This window comes from Manis pentadactyla, chromosome 7, assembly GCF_030020395.1.
Source record: "Manis pentadactyla isolate mManPen7 chromosome 7, mManPen7.hap1, whole genome shotgun sequence".
NCBI lineage: Eukaryota > Metazoa > Chordata > Mammalia > Pholidota > Manidae > Manis > Manis pentadactyla.
The window spans coordinates 147,894,404-147,908,603 of record NC_080025.1 but is presented as its reverse complement, the minus strand read 5'-3'; the positions used below and the strand labels follow the sequence as shown (position 1 = coordinate 147,908,603).

At 35.3% G+C, this 14,200-nt stretch overlaps 1 protein-coding gene across 3 annotated transcripts in view; it reads left to right on the top strand.

Moving 5' to 3' along the window:
* LMBR1 (limb development membrane protein 1) overlaps positions 1-14,200 on the top strand; it is a 139,024-nt gene that overhangs the window by 40,507 nt on the left and 84,317 nt on the right. The gene's annotated exons all lie outside the window — the stretch shown is intronic.

Below are 14,200 nucleotides of genomic sequence, written 5' to 3'. Positions count from 1 at the left end.
CTGGAGCTGGAGTGAGGCTGGATGGTAGTGCCCTTCTGGTCATGGACATTCTTAGCCATTGGGTCACTTGTCACCCGGTTGCTGTGAGGCATGTCCCATCATTCACTCAGTGGGGGCCATGACATGTCAGCAACTAGTTTATTATGGGGTGGTACAAAGGGGGCAGAGATGACAAATTAAAATGTTAACTAAAATTTGGACTGTTATTTTCATTGTAATAATTAAAACAGGATAAAGGTAAAAAATGAACAGAGAAAAGAAAGTACCCATTTTTACTGACTGTGTGTCTTGTATACTGTTAAAAAATTAGTAGAAAAGTATGGAACTCTTCACTCCATATATTGAAAAACAGTGACACAGCTGTTCAATGGGTTTTCCTTTGGGGTGAAGGAAATGTCCTGGAACTAGATAAAGGCACTGATTGTACAACATTGTGAGTGTGCTAAATGCCATTGAATCATTCACTTTAAAATGGCAACGTTATATAATGTGAGTTTACAATTAAATGAAAACCAAACAGTGATACACCTCTGGAAGGTAGGACGATGATAGAATTAAGTTGTAGCTTTTAATAAAGTCAGGAAATAATTCTTTAGGTTTTGAGATATTTTACCCCAGTGGGGCCCAGCTTTTACTTAACTCTTATCCATGCTCATGACCAGAGACACACATTTATAACATGATTGCCTAATTTGCAATTCAGTTCGTTGAAAGATGGCCGCAGTGAATCTGAATAGTCTTTGCAGGGTGTGTGGGCTTTATTTTGATTTGTCAACAGAAATAGACAGGATGCTGTTTTGGATATCATGAAGGAACAATAACAAAATTTGTTGCTTTATCCACTTTCAAGTCCCACAGAAGATTAAAAAAAAATTGAACTTTTAGAAACTTAAAAGAAGAAAAATAACTATTATATTTACTGAAGTATAATTATTAAACTGAAAGTCAGTCCTTATATTCTAATAGACCATTATTATTTACTAATGGTACCTAGTTAATTGGTCTCAATGGTTTACTCATTTATTATAATGTGTACATTATAGTTACTGGATATTGTAATATCAGTGAATCTTCATTGGAAGGTAGGAGAATGATGATGATTATATTTATAATTGTATTGTTAATATTGTTTATAATAGTAAGAATACAAAGCAATCTTAGTTTTTAAAGTAGGAGATTTTGCTTAATTAAATTTTGGTAGATTCAAACAGTGAAGTGCTTTTTTAGTAATGTAGGTGATGTAGATGAGTGTTAATAGAAGTTGAAAAAAATGTTTTTCTCTGGGTGATAGGATTATAAAATTTTTTTTTTGGTATTTGCATTGCATAATATCTTTACAACAGGCATGCATTGCTTTTGTTAAAAGTAAAAAATTAAGGTAAAAAGTTCTGCAACTCATTGCTAAAATGACTATTGCTTTGTTTTCCTTTTATGTAAATAAGAAGCTATTCTAATTCTGAAGTTCTCACAACACTCACTATTCTAAAGCAAACTTGTAGTCTTTCCTCTCAGGCTTCTTTCTGCTTTCTTTGTAGAATTTTTTTTTATTGTATATCACTTCTTGACACTGGGATTAGATCTTCAGTTCCACTGAAATAATTGGTTTTAACTTAGTTTTGTCACTTTGGAAATTAATGAGTATGGCTGAACTCTGGTCAATTTTCTATTTTAAATTCATGAAGTTTTTTTGTCTATGTGATGAAAATGATGGATTATTTGCTTCATAGTGTTACAGATTGTATTTTGGAATATTTTGTGACTCCAGCAGATGGAGCTAGAAGTTAATGCATCTACTGGTGATCTGGTAATTCAGTTTGGTTTGGCTTCGTTTGGTTTTAAATTAAGTACCCTGAGATCGTTAAATAACCTTTGTTTAGTTTGGATTCCTTTTTGGAGATAGCCATTGCACATCTTTCACAAGGTTCTTATTGATAGTGATTTAGATGGACTATGAAGTTGTTGAATTTGTAGGGTTCTAGTATATATTGAAGCACGTAATTTTAGCTTTCTGAAGTAGAGAAATTTGACTTTCTTTTAATTTTATAAATTAATATATAATAACATATAATAAAATATGTGTATTAGCCCTAATTTAAAATATAGGAATGTTTTATCAAAATTATAGAATATTCTTAAGTGATTGTTCATGCATGTATGTCAGATGTATGTTTATAAAGTACTGGATATGTACTAAATTTCACAAAGTTGCCAGGAATATAATTACTACTTAGGAATGTACATTAGATATTTTTTCTGTATGTTAGATGTTATTCTTGTTGTAACTTCAGTTTTGTTATTGCAAATTTGATACTAAAATTAGCATAAGCTAAGTCTGAAATTTTCACATTTATTTATTCTGGCTAATAAACTTAATTTTTTGCATTTCATTGTTTAGACATTGAAAAGAAGCTGGTTATTTACGTAGGTGATTATCCTGTTAGGTAGGTTAAGACTGTGAACTATCAAATTCTTGGTATTCAACAAGTGAATATTTGTTGCAAAAATGAATACTGTGGAGGTCCTAGATTACATCCCTTTCTACAGCTATCGTTGTCAAAACCATCAGCAGTAATGTTGAGGCTCCTGGGAAAAGGGCAGTTTAAAAAGTTACCCACAATATATGTATTTAAAGTTCAGTACATGAAAGAAGGTATCTGATTTCATGACCAAGTGGGTGAGTTTGTGTTGAGAACCTTTGTGATCATCTTGATCGTTTTTTTCCCTGTTCGACACATTCTGCTTGTTGGTATCTGTTGACACGGATTTCTTAATTTAGTTTTTCATAACTGTCTTTATTTTAAGTGTTTTAAGTGTGTTGGTTAGTCAGTGTAGATACTTCTACTGAGTTTGAGCTTTTGCCTAAGGCAAATTTCTATTTATTTTGACTTCCAGAGGAGAATTTGAATTTGTAGTTTTCACTGCATGGAAGGGACGTACATGATCAGAAAGCTAAATTAATGGAAGTGCAGATATTTACAGATCAATAACAACCATTCGAAAGTTTCCTTTTGTGTTGTGAATGACAGGTTGATTGTTTCAAATTAAAAACTAATTAGAATGTTTTCTCCCCCTCCCCCATTATGTAAGTCTAGTGGACTAAGCATTCAAGGATTTATATTTCATGGTTGCAACTATTGAGAGCAATCATTGAGCTCCCTGTCATGAGAATTTGTAATTTTTGCTGAGGCTAGAATTTGAATTGTGCAGTCAGTGGGACTAGTAAATAGGGTGTGCCCCGTGGTTGATGAGGAACCCCGCTAGCATCTCCATCTCAGCTCAGCTTCTTGTCTGCTGCCCTTCTTATGCATTTGGCGGGGAAGTAATGTAAAATAGGGACGTAGAGAACTTTGAGTTTCACAAAGGGGTTGAAATAACATCTCATGATTTTTAAGGGTCTTTATGTGCTCCTATAGAAAATGGAATTTGTAGAAAAGTAGAAAAAAATCATCCATAATTCAACTACATTCACATTTTCATAATTTGGTGTATTTCTTAGCAGTCTATTTTGTATGCCTATTTTTTGTCACTTTTTATGTATGTTTAATGTCAGGTATGTATACAGGTTTTTGTTATGTAAGCTTTTTTTGGTGTACTTAGGAGTAATTCCTGAAAGAGAGGGTGGAAAGGTAATTTTAGCTATAGCTCATTCCACTTTCTTGTCTTTATGTGGTCTGACTGCTGGTTTGTGTTAGAATTTTTTAGGTTTTTGGACCATTTGCATTATGTTGAGACAGGGCAGGGGAGAGGCACTGATTGACATTTGTTTAACATTTTGTTACCTCTCTTCTGTTCCTAAGAGCCCTGTGAGTTAAATGGTAGTGTATTTTATACATAAGGAAACAGGGTGACAGAGTTGGAGTCCCTTTTCCAGGCCATGTATAGCTGATAGGTGCAAACTCAGGCTGGTCAGACGTAAAGTGCCCCTCACTCAGACACCTGCCATCAGGACCAAGAGGGTCTCCTAAGTCATAAGTCCTGTGAAATATGTGAGGGGTTATACATGCCTCGTTTCATTAGAGGTCACTATCATATACAAAGTATATGTAGTATACTCAGTGTTTTATTGAAGTTGGATTTGTTAAAACCTTTCTGTATTTGAGAGATGTTTTGGTGTTTTAAGAAAGGGTGGGTGTGCATGTGCACACTTATAACAAATACAGAAACGTTTAGCTGTGGTTTGGTGTCTTAAAAGTGATTAGAAGCTCAACTGAGCATTTTGTTTTTACATGGTGGTTAGAATTATTGGATCAGATTCTCAGTTTAAACATTTTTTTTTTAATCAAACAGGTTTATTAGTTCTTAGTAGGAGCTTACAGTTTACTTTTCTAGTATTCTTTATTAAGAATTTAGAATTGCCAAATGGCTTCCATGTACATATTATTATTTACCTAAAAATAAGTTAAACATTTCTTTTAGTAAACTCATATTAAACTTAGGCTTAATTGTTCTTTTCAGCAGATAATACTAATAAAATTCAAAATATCATGACTTAACCCAGAATGTTTTATGTAAGGGTGGGATAGCATACTGTAATGTAGAAAGAGCTAGAGATCTGGGATCTAATCCTAGGTCTATCATTTGTAAGTTAGGGAATTTATGGGGAATTTACTTAACCTCTTAAAAAGAGTCTGGTTTCTGAGTGAGCTGGCCAAGGGGATCTTAGAGTTCTTTTCTGCTCCAAAATTGTGTTATTCTTGGTGCACTAAAAAAGAAGTAAATTTTTGCTTATGTTTAGCAAGTCTTAATTTCAGAAATTTACAGATATTTTATCAATACTGCTTAAGTGTTTTGTTAAAATAAAGATGTTCATTTAGTCCATTAGAAACAGGAAGAGAGGCCCTTTTAATCTAAAGTAACTCTGGAGAAGATATTAAAACTAGCACTTTGTTCTCATGTTTTTTTTTTTTCCTGAGTATGAATGAAAAGAGGCGGGTATTGAACAGCATTATAGGAGCTTAACAAAGTGGGGCTTTGCAATTATGAGGTTTAAAATATTTTTAGGACAATATCATTTGATTAGAGTACACTTTATAAATGTATCAAAGAATATAACAGAGAGGATGTAGATAAGGGAGAAAAAAGTAAGTTTGATAGTTTTGTGAAGCACCCTAGAAGTGAACTGTAGAAGTGTACCCCAGAACAGTATGTTTTAAGAGAATAAAGGGAATGGATATTTCACAATAGGGAACAACTGTATCTAGTAAGGGGAAACTGAAACATAGGAGCCGAGGCTGCAGCTTTATTCTGTTGTTGAAAGCATTAAGAACAAGGACAAGGGTATTGTGAAGTATGTGGGAGGTCAACTTGAAATAGGGTCGGTAGCTACAGATTAAAAAACAATCTTTTAATGATTAACAAGTCCATGAGGATAGTACGTAAAGAACAAGTACTCTCTGCTGTGATGTTGCCCAGAGATTATTGTTTTATTAAGAACTGAGGCTTAGATACATGGAGTAAGAAAAATTAAGAAAAGCAATGTTCAAGTATTGTTAGACTCTTTAAAAGCTAAATATTGTCTGGCCAAGATGGGGGAATCGAGCCCACATGTGCCCTCTCACCTGGAACAACTAGGCTTTGAAGAAAACACAGGCAGCGTGAGCTGAGTGTGTGTGTGTGTGTGTCTTGTGTCTGCCACAGGTGCGGCCTGGAGGTGGGAGTGCAGGCTGCTGGGCAGCAGAGGGAGCCCTGAGGGGTCCAGTGGTTTGTTGGGTTGGGGAGAAAAGTGGGGAGTTCCGGGCCCAAGGTGGCTGGGTTTCACCAGGTGAGGACTAGAAGGGAGAGAGCTGCGCAGAGGAGCATCGTGTTCTACACTGGTGCATAGAATTTGTGGGATGCCATAGTCTCAGGTAGTGCCCCTAGTAAAATCTTATTAAACGGATGTTCTCCTTTTGGCAAGGATAAAAAAAGTCCCTCTGCTTAGAGTCAGGAGCCGAAGTGAAGGTTTTCACAGGGCTGCATTCTTATTGGAGGCCCTGGGCAAGAATTTGCTTCCTTGCTCATTCGGGTTCTGAATTCTATCCTTTGCGGTTGTAGGACTGAGGCTCCCGTTTTCTTGCTAGCTGTCAGCCAGGCCCTGGTCTTTGCCCTTGAGGCTTCCTGCCTGTTTTCTGATGTCTTTCATGTGAGGCCTCTTTAGCAAAGGGGGGTCCGTTCCTCCCTGTTTAACCTGCTGCTGCATCTCTCTGACTCAGCAGGAGAAAGGTCTTTGCTTTTATGGGCACATTTGGTGGGTTGTGCCCGTCTGGCTAACCCCACATGCTCTCCCTATCACCCTATATGGAGGTCCATGGCATTTTTATATCTACAGAGTCCTTTTTGGCATGTATACTGGGTTGACTAGTGTCCCCACCACCCTCCAAATACATGTCCACCTAGAGCCTCAAATGTGACCTTATTTGGAAATAATGTCTTTGCCACTGATATAATTAGTTAAGATCTTACTGGATTAGGGCGTGCCCTAATCCAGTTATTAATATCCTTATAAGAAGATAAGACAGAGACACAGGCACACCTGGAAGAAGGCCCTGGGAAGACCAAGGCAGAGACTGGAGTGGTGCAGCTATAAGCCCAGGAATGCTGGGTACTACAGGCAGACACCAGAAGAGAGGAGGGAGGTGCTTCCCTAGAACCTTCTTCAGTATGGGCCTGGTGATACCCTGATTATGGTTTTAGCCTGCAGAACTGAGAGAGAATGCATTTCTGCTGTCTGAAGCCATCCAGTTTGTGGTACTTTGTTACAACAGCCCTACAAAACTACTATTATACCATGTAATATAACATGTGCACAGATTCCAGGTGTTAAAGTGTAGACAGCTTTGAGGATCCACTCTGCTTATCTTGAGTCCGCAGCTGAGTACAAAGCAGGAAGGTCACAACCCATAATAAGGAGAAAAATCAATCAATTAAAATGGACTCATAATTGACATAAATTCAAAATTATACAAGAAGTTTAAAACATTTGTTATAACTATTTTATATGTTTCAGAAGCTAGAAGATTGAGCATATTGAAATTGAACATAAGGAACCAATTAGACTTCTAGAGATGAAACCTATAATGTCTAACAAGAGAATTTATTGGATAGGATAGAGCAGATTAGACACTGCAGAAGAGATTAGTGAATTTGGAGACATAGCAATAGAATATTTCCCAAAAAAGAGAAAAAAAGGTCTGAAAACCTGACCAACACATCAGTGATATAATTGATGTCCCTGAAAGAGGGTTAAGAAAAAATAATTGAAAAATTAATGGCAGGAAAACTCAGATTGGATGGAAACTGTAAACCAAGTGATCCAAGATGCTCATCTAGTGCTATGTGGAAGAAAATGAAGAAAACTATACCGGTATGCATCACTAAAGTGGTCAACACCAGTGATACATAGACAACCTTAAAAGTGTTCAGAGAAGACATGAAGTACAGAGGAGCAATGATAAGAATCAGTGTTTTTCTTGTACAGAGTAATGCCAGCCAGATGATAGAGCAGAATCTTCAGAGTACTGAAAGAAAAAAGAAACCATGCCAGCCTAGTTCTAAATGCAGCGAAAATGTTTTTCTAAAACACAGGCAAAATAAAGACAGTGTCAGATACACAAAAGGTAAAAATTCATCAACAACAGACCTGTACTACAAAAAAATGTAAATGTCCTTTAGGCAGAGAAGCAGATTGGTAGGAGACAGAAGGCTGGATCTACAAAACAGAATGAAGGGCACTAGACTTGGCAGTTTTGTGGAGAAGTATGAAAGAATTGCTCCTTGTTATGTATGTCTTTTAAAAAGGTAATTGGCCATTTAAATAAAAACCAGTAGCAAGGTATTATGAATTTTATAACACATACAAGTAAAATGTATGACAGTAGCACAAAGTCAGGAGGAAAGAATTGGTAATACCCAGTTATAGGTTCATCACTTGAAGGCAGGTTGTGATCAGTTAAGGTGTGTATGATAAACCTGAAAATAACCCTAAAATAGCTTGATAAGGAGATACAGTCAATAAGCAAACAATGGAAGTGAAATAAATCATAAATACAGTTAATCCAGTGGTGCACAGAAAATGAAGAAAAAGGGAAGATAGACCAGTGGGACAAATAGAAAGCAGAGCAAATTCATGGATGTTAACCTGAGCATATCAATAAACACCAATGGTCTAAACACCCCAGTTAAAAGTCAAAGTTTGTTAGATGGAATAAAAAAAACTCAAGTATATGCTGCCTACGATAAAACCACCTTGAATATGAAGACATAAATGGGTTAATAGCAATAGGAGAAAAAAATATACTAATTCTAACAAAAAGAAAGCTGGAATAGGTTTATTATTATTAGAAAAGGGTATGGAATTTTACCAGGAATAAAGAATATCATATATGATTCATTTATCAAAACATCATAAACATTTATCTACCTAATAAATAGCTATTATGAAGCAAAAACTTATAGAAATGAAAGTGTTAGTAGTCAAAATCACAATTATATTCAGATATATCAATAGTCCCTTTTCAATAACTGATAGAACAAGTTAAATAGGAAAAAAGTAATGATACAGAAAATTTGAGTAACAACCAACTTGGCCTAATTTGCATTTATAGAACCCTCTGCCCAACAATAGTAGAATTCACATAATTTTCAAGTACACTGGGTACATTTTCCAAGAGAGACCATATTCTGTGCCATAAAATAAATCTCAATACTTTGAGGATTTAAGTCATACAAGATAGGTTCTCTAACAACAATGAAATTAAATGGGAAGTCAGTGACAGAAACGTATCTGGAAGAATCCATCAAGTATTTGATAATTAAATGACATATTTCACAGTAACTCTTAGGTCAAGGAAGAAATCAAAAGGGAAGTTTCAAAGTGCTTCGAACTGAATGAAAATGAAAATAAAACATTTCAAAGTTTGTAGCACTAAAATACCTTTTTTTTTTTTTAAAAAGGGCTCAAATCAGTTTCTTAAGCTTTCACCGTAAGAAACTAGGGAAAGGAGAGCAAATGAATTTCAAAATAAGAAGATGGAAAATAATGAGAGGAGAAATCAGTGAAATAGAAAACAGAAAATATAGAGAAAATCAATGAGAAGAGCAATAAAACTGATAAAGCTGTACCCACATTGATCAAAAAAAGACACCAATTACCAATATCAGGAATGAGAGAGGTGACATTACTACAGATTATTCAGCTATTAAGAGGGTAGTTAGGGTGTATTATGCTCTACCTGTATGCCAATAAATTCAACAATTTAGAAAAATGGAAAAGTTCCTTGAAAGGCAAACTACTGAAGCCTATTTGACATTGTGGAAATGTTACAAATAAAACTCCAGGCCAAAGAGACTTCACTGTCAGTTCTACTAAATATTTAATGAAGAATAATACCAGTTCTACAAAAAGTTGAAAATGAGGGGATACTTCACAATTCATTGAGCCCCAGCATTACCCTGATGCCAAGTCTAGACAGAGATGAAAAGAAAACTACAGACTAGTGTCCCTCATAAACATTCATTTTAGCAAATCATAATATATAAAAAGGATAATATGACTTTTGGAAAATCAATGAATGTAATTTGCCATGTTCACACAATAAAGTCATATGGTCATCATAACACATGCAGTTAAAGCATATGACAAAATTCAATATCCATCCTGATAAAATCTTTTAGCAAACTAGGCATGAAAGGGAATTTCTTCATCCTAATATAGAGTATTTGTAAAAACCGTACAGGTAGCATCATGCTTAATAATGGGAAGACTGCCTTTTCCCTGATATCAGGAACAAGGCAAGGATGTTTCCTCTCATCACTTCTATTCATCATTTTTCTAATTTAAAAAAGAAAGAACATTAAGTTTGGAAAGGAAAAAGTGATACTGTATTAACAGATGATATGATTGTCTATGTAGAAATTCTGATCTAATCTATTATAAAAGCTATTAGAATAAGTGAATTTTGCAGGTTGCATAGGACAAAAGACCGATATACAAAACTCAGTTACATTTCTATATTCTAGCAATGAATAATTAGAAATTCATTAAAAAAAATCAGTGTCACCATATACAATAGCATCACAAATATGAATTACTTAGGGATATATGAGACCTATAAACTGTAAACTGTAAAACAGTGCTGAGAAAATTGAAGAGTACCACAATAAATAGATACACTATGTTCATGAATTAGAAACAATACTGTTAGGATGTCAATTCTCCCCAAATTCATCTATAGATTCAATGTAGTCTCAGTCAAAATGCCAGCAGGTTTTTGGAGAAATTCAAAAGCTGATCTGAAAATGGGAATTCAGAGGATTTAGATAGCCAAAACAACTTCAAAAGGGAACAAAATTGGAGGACTTGCTGTCTGACTCAAACTATTTTAAAGCCTTTGTAGTTGAGATGATGTGGTGCAGCATAAAGACAGACCAATAGATCAACTCAGTAGAACAGAAGGTCCAGAAATACATCTGCACATATACCGTCAGCTCACTTTCAACAAGGTGCAAAGGCAATTTGGTGAAAAAAGAATATTTGGTAGAAAAAGGTATTGGTGCATTTGGATCATCATAAGCAAAAGATGAACTTCAGTCCATACCTGACAACAATATGCAAGTAATTGAAAATGATCATAGTCCTAAATGTAAGTCCTAAAACTAACACTTGTAGAAGGAAACATAGGGGAAAATCTTTGTGACATTGATAGACTGTGATTTCTTGGGATGTATAAAGTATGATCCATAAAAGAAAAAATATTAATAAATTGGCTTTTGTTGAAATTAAGATATTTTGTTCTTTGAAAGATACTGTTAAGAGGATGAAAGGGTAATCCATGGAGAGGGAGAAAATATCTGCAATCACTTACCTGATAAAGGACTTGTAGTCAAAGTACATAAAGGACTTGCCAAACTCAGTAAGCAAGCAGACAATCCAATGAGATAATGGCAAGTACATTTGAAGAGATGCTTTGTCAAAAAAGATGTAAATGGATGGCAGATAAGTTCATGTTCACATCATTATTTATTCATTAGGGAAATGCAAATTAAAACAATAATGAGGTATCACTAGACACCTATTAGGATGGCTGAAACTGAAAAGACCTCCCGTACCATATTTTGATGAAATGTGGATGAAATTTAAACTCTGCCGGCAGTAATGTAAAAGTATGCAACCACTTTGGAAAATATTTTGGCAGTTCCTTAAAATGTTAAATGTACACCTACTGTGTGACCCTGACAGTCCATGCTCACTTATTTACCGAATGGAAATGAAAGCATATATCCAAAGACCTGTACATGAGTGTTTGTAACAGCTTTAGTTGTATTAGCCAAAAATTGTGAACAACCCAGATAGCAGTATGCAGGTGAATGGATGCAATCCAGTAACTAGATTCAATCTGACACAGTCAAAGGAATAGACTACTGATACATATCATAGTGTTGAAAAATCTCAAAATGATTATGTTAGGTGATAGTAGCCAGACAAAAACACTAGTATGTACTACACTTACCATTTATGTAAAATTCTAGAAAATACAGTCTTTTTCAAAGTGTAGAATCAGTGACTGATGGGGAGGGGAGTGGTAGGATTATAAAATGGTCTGAGGAAATGTTAGGGTGATGGATATGTTCATTATCTTGATTGCGCTGATGATGTCACTGATGCATGCTTATGTCAAAATTTATGAAATTGTACATGGTAAGGATGTATTTTATGTAAATTATAATTCAATAAATTTATTAGAGTTAATATTTAAATTTTTTATGTATGTTGTGATTTTCTTCATTTTGAACTGATAGTTGAGAATTAATTCTAAAACTGCTTTCTTACTTTGACCCATGGGTTTTTCCTTAGAGGCTATTCCCTTGTTAACATTTACTTGTATGGACTGTAATGTTGTTCATTCATGCAACTCATAGTTATTGATTCCTTAGCACTAAAACCAGCATTGTAGAAAGATGATATATGTCCCATGGACCTTAGATCTAGAGATTTAAAATGATAAAATTTGCAGGCATTGTAAAGAGTATCAAAATTATATGAAAATTTTGGAATTTATGTTCTCTAAAAACATTGCAGCATGTTAGATTGACTTAGTTGCTTTCTAGCTCTGGAACAAGAGGATGTTTCTGAACTTTAAGGCTGTCTGTAAAGTAGAGGACCTGCCGTATTGTAGGGATCGGGGTGGTACCCTAACATACCTGGAACAGCACCTGAGATGTCAGGTGCTTAACAAATAGGAGCTGTTTTTATCATTTCCTCAAGTACTCTGAGAGATTTCATTGAACTACAACTATTTTAGACAAATTGACTATATTACCTTTTATCTTTCTAACACAGTTTACATAAAACTGATATTATTTTCCACCATACATTAACAAAGCAACATGTAACAATTACAGCTCTTTAGCCCAAAAGAATAAAAGTTTATTATGTAAGCACTTACATAATACTAATTATAGTTGTACCTCACATGTTTGGAAGTAACTTACTTGGAAACTAATGAAAATAAAATGCTGTTGAGCATTCAAAGGAGAGTCCAGAGACCATGCACTGATGTATATGAACTTGACCTGGAAGGCACAGCTTTGATCCAGGCCCACTGATTTTTATTTTAGGCACACTTATGAGCATGTGGGTGGTGCCTTTACCTATCGCTTCCCCCATCTTGGGGGAGGAGAGGTTGTTGCTGGGCACATGTAAACTGCTGGTAACAAGAAATGAGATCTGGTACACCTGACAGAAAGGGAGATCAGAGGAAAAAGTAGACAGTGAACATGAGTTCTCAGAAAATATGGTAGTCTGGTGCAGGAGCTCATAGCACGGTGTTGCCAGTAGCTTCTGAGAACTTGACCATTACTGAAAGGAGAGGTCTTTCCATGCTGGCTTTGTGACGGGTTGTTCTGATTGTCGTGTGTGCATGACTCATTTCATTCCCAGCAGCGCCTGTGGACACATCCTCAGCCCTGTTTTATAGATGAAGAGCCTGTAACTTAGGTTGTCACATGCAAGTGTAGGTAGGGCCGCAACCCAGGTCTGTCTGAAACTCTGGTTTGTACATTTAGCCGGCATTCTATGTGCTCTTCCCAGTTGTTAACAGTCGAACAGTTCAGTGAAGAAAAGAGTTAGTATGTTTGGTGCCTTAAAAAGGCTGGAATGGAATTTTAGAACAATTCTTATTTAAAAATATTCAAATTAAAGTTTCTGCTCCGAAAGATGAAAGGCATTGCTTTCTAAAAAGTTGTGTAAAACTTCTCCTGCTAAGATAAATATATATTGTAAAATTTATTTAATCTAGCTGAGGTTTTGAATAAGAAACTATATCTTGATTTTGTTGATTACAGTACCTTATCTGCTGAAGGAAGTAAATTCTCTAGATAACTGCATAAGTGCTACATTCATTCTTTGTGTTGGTTTGTACTCCATCCATGCTCTTCCAGCAAGGATTTAGGGCAATTACGAAATGTATGTTAATTTGTAACCAGTACAGTTGGGAACTGGTTCACTGTGGTTCCTTGAGAGCTCCTGTGTAGTCTCTGTGCATCTGGAGTGTAAGCTGTGTTGTTACTGTATCTCCAGTGCCTGGAACAGTGCCTTGTAAATAAGGGTTCTGAAAGAACATCAGTTGTCGGTTTCAAAGCACTGAATTATAATTGCACGTAGTACATTGAATTTACACTTAGAGTAATTTCTGTCTTTGACTCAATTCTATAAACTTTTTAATAAAAGTATAGCCATCGTTTTGAAAATTGATTTTAAATTAGAGTGTTTTACCTATAAAAGGTGTGAGATGTGGGACCAAATACAATCCCAATGACATACTTAAAGGTCTCTTTTTCTAAATCTGTTTTTATCATCACTAGCTTTTTACTGTGGTTTTATAAAAAGAGTACAGAATGTGCTCTTGCATTTCCCGCCCAACTTGGAATGCTTACTTAAACTATGAAGCAGTGGTTTTTAAAAATCCCAGGAATCAGTCTGCCTTGCCACTTGGCAAGTTACTTGCCCAGCCGATGCCTCCCATGTGGGGGTTGCTGGGAAGAGTAAATGAGTCTGTGGAGTATCCGTAAATCACTTAGAACAGTGCTTGGCACATAAGGGCTCAATAAATGCCAATTATTACTTTTAGGGTTTTTATGAGGCTTAAATTAAACAAGATTATGCATGTAAAGTGTTTAGTAGAACATCTGGCTTTTATTAAGTGCTCAATAAATGCTAGTGGCA